Genomic DNA, 12,442 nt, shown 5'->3' on the forward strand with positions numbered 1-12,442 from the left:
CAAAAACATAAAAAATAAACATATTTTTGTGCTTTTTAATTTTTTAATTTTTTTTTTATTTTTATTAAATATTTATTTTTTTGATTTTTTTTTGTATTTTTATGTTTTTATAAATATAACTAAAAATAAAACAAATAAAAACAGATAATAAAGAGAATCATAAAACAAACTCTACAACTCGGGAAGTCTCCGGAGTGATGCACCCATCACGCCTAGATCTCGGTGAATGAGTCGAGGTAGAACACCTAGACTGTTTGATCAGTTATCGTCTCTCCAATGTAGTGCTTCAGTCTATGGCCGTTCACCTTAAACTTCCCGCTTCGATCTTGTATTTCAATCGTGCCATACGGGAAAACCTCAGTGACCGTGAACGGCCCCGACCATCAGGATTTCAACTTTCCCGGGAATAACCTCAACCGGGAATTATACAATAAAACTTTATCCCCACACTTGAACTGCTTATTACCCTTCAGCTTCCTGTCATGCAGTTCTTTCGTCCTCTCCTTATACCTAAACGACTGCGCATACGCGTGATCCCGGAGCTCCTCCAACTCGTGCAACTGATGGAAACGTGTACTCTCAGCGACGGATAAATCAAGATTAACCCTCTGAAGGGCCCATGAAGCACGGTGCTCTAACTCAACTGGAAGATGACAGGCCTTCCCATAGATCATCCGAAATGGTGTGGAACCAGTCGGAGTCTTGTAAGCTGTACGGAAGGCCCATAGAGCGTCATCTAATTTGTCGGACCAATCCCGACTATTCGAACCAACTGTTTTCTCAAGAATACGTTTTATTCCACGATTACTCACTTCCACTTGTTCACTGGTCTGTGGGTGGTAGGCGGTCGCAAGCCGGTGGGTTACCCCATAGCGCTGCAACGCCTTCTCCATCTGCGCATTGCAGAAGTGAGTACCCCGATCACTGATCAAGGCCTTCGGGACTCCAAAACGGGAAAACTGTAACGATTCCGGCAAATTCAGGTATACCCTAGCCGGAATATACTATTTACGTGTTATTCAATACTGAGTATATGAATTATAATGTGTTTATACGAGTATATAAGATTCACAGTACAAATTATACTCGAATATACAGCTAGTCGTATTGAAATTACGATTAATCGATGAACGATTATTGAAACCCGAACGAATCGGGGATTACTTTATAGACGAAATATATAATGTTTAGTGATGTTTACGAAGTATTAAGCTTCGGGATAAGTGAATTAAAGCACAGAAAAGAGTTTTCGATTTAATGGTATGTCGGTACGTTAAACGAAACCTTTAATATCAAACCAAGCAAGAGACGATCGATCAAGCCGAAAAAGATGCACAATTACCGACAATATGATGTGTTAAGTCAATAAATGTCATGGTTTAAGTTTTTAAAGTTTTTAAATCGGTTTTATATAAATTTAAATTTTAAGCCGAAAAACGACCGTTTTAGCCTCGTTTAAGCCGAATTAAGTGTTTAACCAAAAAACGAACCGAACCAGATTATCCACAACATTATCCGGATTACACAATCCGAATGTGTGGCCAAGATTTGAGATGTGGGCCCCACCCCACACCCTAACATGGACCGATCGGTCCACTTGACACACTTTAACATATCATTTTCTTTTTTTTACATCTCAACTCTCCAAATCCTCTCAACCCTACATACATTCAACCAAAAACCTTTGATATCTTACAAGATTCACAAGGTATGAACATGGTTTTAATGGTTGATTCATAGTTTTAATTCCATAATCTTGAGAAAATGAGGTTTCAAGTGAAAAATGGGTGAAAACCCAAGATGAAACCGATTCTTGCATGATCAAGTGATGTATACAAGTTATACAAGGGATCTTGGTCCAAGAAAGGAGTTAAAAGAGTCAAAAACGAATTTTTACGGTTAAAATCTTTGTTTTGATGTCTTAACCGAAACCATGAATGAAATGGCTTGATTGTGGGTATAACTTGCTTGGTGTGGTGTTGTTGTGCTTGTAGGTGTTGTATCTAGTTGCTAGCAAAGGCTAGAAAGCAAGATCTTTGCGATCTAAAGCTAGAAACACAAGGTAGTTCGGTTTTTCGTATGATTTGTAAGATTTGGACAGATTGTGGTAGACTTAGAGTTGAGTCATGAAATTTCACAGAGATGATATACACATGAAAATATGAGATCTATGAAATTTTGGTAATTTTTGGATAAAAGATGAATATTTGGTGAATTTAATTCTCGGTTTTGGCTAAAAATGGTGAAAAATAGCTAAACATCATGAAAAATTCTGGAAAAATTTAGATAATCTTTATATAACATATAAAAGTCACACACAAAATTTTAGGTCCATTGGAAAAGTCTAAGTAGGCTTTTTGGTAAAACGAGTTCTAGGGTTTTCTAGCTCGGTTTTGGTGAAAAAGGCATGAAAAATGAGTTTTTGGTTCTGTAAAAATTACTGGGAACTATGTGGATGGCAGGAGTCATCCCAGAAAAATTTGGGATTTTTCTAAGGTCGTTTGGTATTTTCGGCATATTTGGTGTTTAAATGACGTTTAAAAATAGATAAATAAATGTTAAATATAAAAATTAATTCTGGAAATATTTTTATAAAATTTCTTACTGTCAAAAACTGATTTGTGCAAAATTTCAAGATCCGAGACTAAACGGATATTTATTTGTGCTAAATGGAACTTAAAAACAAACTTTTAAAGCTTAAAACGTGTAAACCGGCAAAGTTCGCCTAAGCGAGCTGACTGGTGTATAAAAACCTTAAAAATGGACTATTTTCATGAAACTAAGTTAGTCAAGTAAAAATAAATCATCCGAAAATAATTCGGATGATTTGGGTAATTTTACCCGATTTAGTCGTTTCCGGTATATTAAAGACAGAAACGGGCCCCGCGGCCAAACGGGGTGTCTAAACCGAGCTCTAATTTCACCACTTTAATTAAAATATCAATAACAACTATTTTCGGGTCGTATGTGGCCAAACTCATCTTTTGAAAACATAAAGACGAATAACCGTGCTAGGCACGCAACACGAGAAAACAAACTAATGGTAGTTTTGACTAAAGAACTCTAAGTGATATCACAATCTAAGTCCTGAGAAGTTTATCGGGGTTAACATTGTCCCCGGATCGTGTACGGTACTGGGTTAACAGTGTCCCCGGACGTACCAGTTAACACGAATTTAAGTTATATTAATAGAAATTGTGTAATAACGACTTAGGGATCGTATTACAGATCCGGGCCGGTAGCTGTTCACAGTATTACACCTCTGCTCACCAAAAAGGTGAGTTTTCACGAGCCCCTTTTTATTGAACTGTTTTAAATATTTTCCCGGGGCGGAAAGCATGTTTTTATCAAAGTGTTTAAGTACATGCCGATCGCATGGAAATGAATGTATTTATATAATGTTTATTGTACGGGAATCGTACGGTAATGTATTGAGATGGTAATTGTCTGAGTTGCTAATATTGTAAGGCCCGAAACAGTGTTCTGGGTTAACAGTGTTCCCAGAGGTTATTAAATGTATTTCTGGGTTAACAGTGTCCCCAGAGGCTATTAAATGTATTTCTGGGTTAACAGTGTCCCCAGAGGTTATTAAATGTATTTCTGGGTTAACAGTGTCCCCAGAGGTTATTAAATGTGTTTCTGGGTTAACAGTGTCCCCAGAGGTTATTAAATGTGTTTCTGGGTTAACAGAGTTTTCACTTGTAGGCTCAGCATAATACCATCATTAATTTATGATTATTAAAATGATTTGTCATGGTTTATTTAAATTAGTGAAACTCACCAACTATTCGTAGTTGACCCGTTTTCTTTACATGCTTTCTAGGTACACCCAAATTTGAATGAGTGATACGTGCTTGATGATGTGTGCTATTTTGTGGAAGCTTAAGGGTCTATATTTTGTTTTAAACATGTTAACGTACTATTGGTAAAACTTATGTGATAACGCCTAGTCGGTAATGAAACTCGGAACAATGTAATACGTTTAAATTATTGTAGTGGTGTTTTCTTTATAAACAATGCTGTTGATATCAGATGTGTCTGTTGCATCCCGTGTACGTTTCCGCTGCGGTTACGGGGTGTTACAGAACTTGGTATCAGAGCCATTGGTTATAAAGAATTAGGATGTCTTTAAAAGATACCTAAAATATAACCAGTAGCTCAAGTGTTATAGGATCTGAATATCAACTAATAATTTATTGTGACGAGGTCTGGATGAACTTGGATGGACAAGTGAGTTATTATGGTCCGGAACATAATAACAGACTTGTCCGCACGAGTATCCAGTATGTCTTCCACTGGATATGGGGAATCTGGTGGTGTGATCTTCTGGATAGTTTCAGCTATAGTTGAGACCACATTGGCTATAAAGACATCATCATCTATGTGTACACTTGCCATTTTACTAGAACCCACAACAGGTTCATCAACCTCATTTGCTGGTCCACTTTCACCCTCCGGATTCTCCATATGAACATCTGGTTCCGGACCTGCAAATACAACCACCTCATTTCCAACTGAGTCAATAACATGTTCATTCACATCAACATCATGGCCCATTTCTTCAAAATTGTGAGCTTCATTTTCAATTGGTTCGACAATAGGCTCATCAATCACATTTTCTACTTGTGGTTCAACAGATACAAGCTCAGCATTTGCACCATCATTTCCATCACCCTGATCATCATTATCATCAGAGTCATCATCACTCTCACTTTCATCTTCATCATCTTCACTATGTCCAAGAGTGAGAGGTACATCAATCACTCCAATCTCAGGATCAAGCAACCAAGGGAGAATGTCCCATTCTACATTTTCATCAAATTTACTTCTTGGCCCTTTGATTCTTTGACAAATATTTGGATCTTGCAGTCTAAGAACTTCTCCTGTCAATTGTATATTCTACAGAGACCGATTGATGAGTATCTGAATGAATCTTGGATACATGAGGAATCGCTGATACTCCTCCTTCTTAGCATTAGATACCAGACCATTAAAAATAAATCTTGAAAAATTAAATGGTTGCTGATATAATATAGCCACAGTCATTGTAGCAAGCTCCATGCTTAACAAAGTCCAAGTTCCTCTTCTCGGAGATAATGACTGGATAACATGATGTATCAAGAATCTGTATATCAGGGGAAAGCTTCCCTTCTGAAACTGTCCTTCATTCACACCTCCTTGATATCCCATCGTCTCCTAAGATATTCTTAGAAGTCTTGGTACAGAATATAGAGACAGCACCTCATGATTGTCATTTAATTGTAGTGCTTCTCTTTTGGAGACTTCAGTTACTTAAATATCATGTCCCAACATATATGCCTCAATCCTCCTTCCATTTATATCATCAACATATTCAGCAGAACCCCAGAAATCCGTAATGTGATTTCTGTAGATGGTTGGGTTCTCTGTAAGTGCTACCCTTAAATTGGAATTATGTAGAAAGTTGATTATTAGCTCCAACTCTCTATTTTCATTGTTGACCTCTAACAGGGCGCACATGTTGTGCTTAGACTCGAACTTCATTTCCATTAGGTCTGCAAGATAAAGAGATAGTCAGTACCTATAAACACAGAATCAATAGTCGCGAGTTAGTTAGAGAAGAAAAGTGTCTTCAAAAACCTGTTCCGTAGTAGTTTGCGAACCTACATAAATCAAGAAAATAATTAGTAATCACTCAACAAAAACCCCAATTTCGAAACTCGGGGATACGATAATCGATAATCAATATCTTACCAAGGTCAAAACAGAGCTAATGGCTATGTTTAAGAAGATATCGAGCACAAACTAGTATTCAGAGTGAACAGGGGATACACGAGCAAGAGGGTTTTCGTTTGAGATTGAAAGAGGGAAATGAAATTGTTGAAAAAGTTTCTAAGTCCCCCTTTTATACCTAATGTTTGGATAGTACAATATTGATTTTTCGTCTAGTGCACGACAGTTGTCATTTAATTCAAATTAAATGTACCACCCTTGCTCGAGCATACAGCCAAACAGACTGTTGTCTCCCACTGTACTCGAGTACTTATCATAATTCATGCTCGATGTACTCTTTAACTAAAACGATTAAGTTGAAACATTCATTGAAGATCTGCTTGAGAATCAGTACACTCGAGAAAAGAACTAAGAAAATATCTCAAATCCTCTAGTATATTTCAAGTTGTGCTCGAGTACACCCATGCTCGATACCCTTTACCAAGATTTCAGAGTTTATCAAATAAGGTGAACAGTCATAGATGCTCGAGATAGGGTCATACTCGAGATTATTTCAGTTATTAAGCAAATACAGCTCAAATAAGCAATACAGTATACTCGTGATAATCAATATGCTCGAGAACACTTAGAAAATTAATCAAGTCAAATCTTGTGCTCGAACAGATAAAACACAGAAAATTCAAGTCTCAAACAGACGCGCATACACAAAACACTTAACATCAGCAATCAGTCATTTACAATGTGCTCGAATAGTGTAAAGATGTTGTGTATGCTCGACACAGTTAAAAAGATGTCAGAGCATATCACTGTGCTCGAAGAGCCGCAAATGTGATATCTATGCTCGAAACACTATAGAAGAGTTTTCAAGGCATATTATTGTGCTCGAAGAGTCACAAATGACAATATCAAGCATAAAGTCATTTCAAAGACCGATTCAGATTTCATTTCAATCATAACAACACATGTCTATCAAGCCAGACAAGTTTCACACACAAACTTTGCTCAAATCAATAAGATACCTCATTGTGAGCCACTGATTGAATTCAAGCAACAATTTAAGGTGAACAAGAGATCAAAATTCAGCTTGTATTCTTTTCAAAGCATTTTTAGAAAGATCTCAAAATGGGATCACATTGGTCAATAACTTTCACAACATATTATAGTCGGCCCTATTATGACTAAGGTCAGGTTGACAATAGGTAGTAGCCCTTAGCATGATTATCATGACTTTTGTGATATACTTAAAGTTCAATTGATGCTTAAAGTTAGAATGGTCAACATTATGGACTTCTGGTTGTTCCTAATCTCTTCTTAAGGCTTATTTAGTTTTCTCCAAGTCACCCAAATTTGACTTCAACCCCTGATGCCTTGGTCAAAATAGTTTTAGAAATTGAGCAGATTTATTTATAAGTCAGACTTCAAGGTTGAATGTTGGACTTACATGCCATCTGGACTTACATGTCTTACATTGGGGTGTTTAGGACTTATTTGAATGCCCTACCCTTGTAGTTCCCTTGGTGCCCCTTTAAGTCTGAATATATTTTGAAATTTATTTTACGTATAACAATAACACTTTCCTTTTTTTTATATAAGCTATTATATAGTAATGTTTTCCATAGCTGCTCAGATACATTGTAAAATAATTTTATGTGACCAAAACAACAACAGGCTCGTGTATGACTGGATATCCCTTTACCTTTCTGCCTATCATTTGGAGAGGTGTGTAAGGGAACATACCTTATTCTTCAAATGTGTAACCGCTTCAGACTTAGCATGATCATTATATTTGTATCACTTAGGTCACTACACTCATAAGAAGATACCATAAAAATTTTCAGTTATTGAACAGAAATATTTTAAGCCTATAATCCATGTGTTAGGAGATTAAACAATATACTATCATTTCCCATTGGTTGGATACAATTTCCATTTAGAAATATTTTAAGCTTCTTCAAAGCTTGTGACTGAATAGTATATTATCATTTCTCTTGTGAGTTCACCAAAAATTGTTTGAGAAGTCAAAAATCATGTTAATTGTTCCAAAAACACTTTCTTTGAAAACTTGATTTTGCACTTGGTTTTGAAAAACAACTTGTCATATATGCATAGAAGATTTACAATTCACAAATTCAGCAAACTCATGCAGTTTTGAACAATATTTTACTCGAGCACACAAGAATCCTATCGAGCAAACTCAGAATCTATCATTTCAAGACGTGTGCTCGAAGTACTTAGTACTCTATTCTAGACATAACTTTATGCTCGAGCAACAGACATGTGCTCGAAACCCTTAAAAGAGTTTTATCAATACATATGTCTATGCTCGAATAGCAGAAACATGTCACCTGTGCTCGAGCTACTTAGAAAAATTTTCAAGTAGTATTGTTTGTGCTCGAAGAGTAACAAAAGCAATATCAAGCACAGGTTCTTTCTCGAAGCACTTAAATCACTCAAAATAGATCAAGTATGCAAATATTCAAGTACTAGAGACATGAACAGTAAATACATGTTATATTTCACACATACATTTCAACAAGCATGATTCAAATACTCAAGATAGTCAGTTAAGCATATTTCAACAAATCATGCATTCAAACATAGTGAGCAACAAATAGATAGTCAGCAAGCATCTCACTTAAGCACACTTCATCAATCAGTTTCATCAGCATTTATCATTCCTAGGCATTTCAATAGAAAATGAAACTTGGTTTTGTCTAATGGTTTGGTTAACAGGTCAGCCAAGTTATCAGTTGTATCTACCCTTTTCATTTCTATTAAGCCCTTTTCACTACAGCTTCTAATGAAGTGATGCCTGATTTCAATGTGCTTAGTCTTAGAATGATGAACAGGATTTTTGAAAACAAACATAGCAGCAGTATTATCAATTAGAATAGGAGTGAGTAAGAAATTCAGACCATAATCCAGCAATTGATTTTGGATCCAGAGAACCTGTGCACAACAAGCAGATGCAGCAATGTACTCAGCTTCAGCAGTTGAGATGGACACTGTAGTCTGCTTCTTACATTACCAAGACACCAGCCTGTTTCCAAGAAACTGGCAGCCTCCTGAAGTTGACTTCTTGCTCATGTTGCAACCATCATAATCACTGTCAGTGTAGACAACCAAGTTAAATGAGGGGTTCTTTGGATACCATATCCCTAAATCTGGTTTCCCTTTAAGATATCTGAATATCCTCTTTGCTGCCAACATGTGGGAGACCTTGGGGTTAGCTTGAAATCTTGCACATACACACACAGCAAACATAATGTCTAGCCTAGATGCTGTCAGATACATCAATGATCCTATTTTGGCCCTATACTCATGCTGGTCTACTGGCTCCCCCTTTTCATCAGGTACCATCTTCTTATGTGGGTCCATTAGTGTGGACACTGTCTTGTAGTCTTGGCACTTGAATTTGTTTAGTATGTCTTGAACATATTTTGATTGATTTATGAAGATACCATCTGCCTTCTGCTGTACTTGTAATCCAAGGAAGAAGTTCATTTCTCCCACATAACTCATTTTGTATTTTGACTTCATCACTTTTTCAAAGTCTTTACACATCTGTTCATTTGTTGGACCAAATATGATGTCATCAACATACACTTGTACAAGCAGTAGATCTTTCTTCCGTTTTTTATAAAACAATGTTTTGTCAATAGCTCCACGGCATAAACCATTATTCAATAGGTGATTTGATAGCTCATCATACCAAGCTCTAGGAGCTTATGTAGTCTATATAATGATTTAGAAACGCAGACTTGTACACCTTGTTTGGATGAATTGGATCTTCAAATCCAGGTGGTTGAATCACATAAACCTCTTCATCAATCTTCCCATTTAGAAACGCAGACTTGATATCCAATTGATAGACTTTGATATTCATGGATGCTGCATATGCTAAGAAGATTCTGATGGCTTCTAATCTTGCAACAGGGGCAAAGACTTCTTCAAAGTCTACTCCTTCTTCTTGTAAGCACCCTAGAGCCACCATCCTTGCTTTGTTCTTGATAACTATCCCTCTTTCATCCTTCTTATTCCTGAATACCCACTTGGTGCCAATTGCATATTTTCCTCTGGGTTTATCAACCAAATCCCAAACATGTAAGTCTCTGAATTAAGCTAACTCCTCCTGCATGGCTTCCACCCAACTGTTGTCTTTTAAGGCTTGATTGATGTTCTTTGGTTCAACTTGGAATAGAAAACAAGCATAGAGACATATGTTTGCTTTTTCAGAAGAACTTCTTGTCACTCTTTCATGCAAGTCACCAATAATGTTCTCTGAAGGATGATTTCTTTCAATAGAGGTAGTCTGAACAATTTGATTTCCTGTTACTTCTGAATCAAGATTTGTCATATCCACATCAGGAGATTCATTCTGAGGTACTTCTTCAGATTCAGGAGACACTTGGTTTAGAGTGTTTGCAGATGTGGATGCTTCATTAGTTCCAATATGAAGAGAATCAAACAATGACTGGAATCTGTCTTCAAATCTGTCTATCTCTTCATGTTGACTCTGCTGTTGGCTCTGCATTGGTTCACTTTCCACTTCACTTGGACCTTCATTGGATACTTCAATTTCAGCTTCTTGATCACAGATCTCCATTTCATCTGGTCTTCGGTTGCTTCTCTCAAAGTTGAATCATTTTTCTCCTGATGCAACAGATGACCACAACTCGTCCAGATCAATCTGCCTTTACTTTCCTTTCTCTTCAGTACTTGTTCTGAACATACTGTCATCCATGTCTTCATTGTAGATCTTGAATGATTTAATCATCTTTTCTAGATCAAACAACCAGTTGGGTCCTTCTACATTGTTAAAGTGATTTTCATTGAAGATTATATCTGAGGACTCAATGACCACCGTGTGCTCTTTAACATACACTCTACAAGCCTTTGATTGAGTTGAATATCCCACAAAGAAACATTCAAGAGATTTGGATTGAAACTTGTTGAGATAATCCTTTGTGTTCAGCAGTGAGCATTTACAACCAAAAGGCTTCAAGAACTTCACATAAGGTTTTATTTTGTAGATAATCTCATATGGAGTCTTTTTGTGAGTTTTGTTTAACAGAACCCTGTTTTGCACATAACATGCAGTGTTGATAGCTTCTACCCAGAAAGTTACTGGTAAGTTTGCATCAGCTATCATGGTTCTTGCAGCTTCAATCAATGTTCAATTTCTTCTTTCTGCAACACCATTCTGCTTAGAGGTTCTTGGAGCACTATACTGTTGAAAGATCCCTTTAGAAGTGCAGAATTATTCCATAAATCCATTCTTGAATTCTGACCCATTGTCACTTCTAATCACTTTCACCCTCTTCTCAAGTTGATTTTCCATTTTCAGCACATAAGTCTTGATTAACTCTAGAGTCTCATCTTTGCTTCCCATGAAAAAGACCCATGTAAATCTTGAAAAATCATCAGTTATAACCAGACAGAATCTCTTTTTCCCAATGCTTGGAACACTTACAAGACCAAACAAATCCATGTGAAGTAATTCCAACACTTCATCAATTGAATTTATCAGTTTGCTCTTATGTGAATATTTGTATTGTTTTCCTTTAAGACAAGAGGAGCATTATTCTTCCAATTTGAACTCTCTAGTAGGAAGTCCCACAATATGCTCACCTTTTACCAATTTATTCATGTTTTTGAGATTGACATGACACATCTTCCTATGCCACAATTTTGTTTCATTTTCAGTGGCTTTGGATACAAAGCATGAACCACCTCTAGAGATTGCATTCTTCATTCTCAGCTCATAGAGGTTCCCATTTCTTGGTGCCATCATCATTATCATTTTTGGTGGAATGACAAATTCAGGCTTAAGGATCAAGCAATGTTCATCATTGAAGGCAACCTTGTATCCTTTATCACATACTTGAGAAATACTGAGTAAATTATATTGTAGTCCTTCAACATGCAGCACATTCTCAAAGGATACTTTGCCATTTATAAGAGTGCCTCTTCCAACAATATTTCCTCCATTCACATCACTCCCAAAGGAAACAGGTCCTTCAAACTTTCTTTTATAATTTACAAGCTCTTCCCTATCACAGTTCATATGACAGGAACATCCACTGTCCATGTACCATATGTCATTTCCATCCAAGGACCGTTCCTGCATACATATACATAAAGATCAGTTACATTCTGAGTTACAAACTGTATCAGTTTGTAAATCAATGTCATTTTGAACTTCAACAGGAGTTGGAATTGGATCTTCATATATTGTTTCACATGATTCATCTGAATCAGATACAGATTCAACTGGTGACTTGATACTTTCTTCAATTTTGTCAATCACATAGTCTTTCCAGTTGTTTACTTCTTGCTTGGTCTTCCATTGATAACCCCTTGGTTCAAAGCCTTGTTTCAGGAGAAATTTCTCATCTCCATTCAGAACACCAGGTCTCATCTTTGATCTTTCTTTGTCACTTGACCTCTTTCCCTTGACAGTCTTGTCTGATGCTTTTGATCCTTCATTGATCTTCAGAACTGACTTCAACTTCTTTTCTAATTTCAGTCTATGGCTTTCATCATCAAAGGAGTGTTTGTTCCCATTCAAGTATCTCTTTGTATCCTTTCATGTCAAAACCACACACAATATCAGGAATTTCAAATATCTCCTCTACCACCCAGCATGAATCAGTATGATGTCCACAGGCATCTCACTTCTTGCACCATACTTTAGCATGGCTTCCCAATCTTCAAGTAGTTGCTTGTC

Source organism: Bidens hawaiensis, unplaced genomic scaffold, assembly GCF_021521415.1.
Source record: "Bidens hawaiensis isolate Kalapana, Puna unplaced genomic scaffold, B.hawaiensis_p1.1 tig00053419_1, whole genome shotgun sequence".
NCBI classification, from domain to species: Eukaryota; Viridiplantae; Streptophyta; class Magnoliopsida; order Asterales; family Asteraceae; genus Bidens; species Bidens hawaiensis.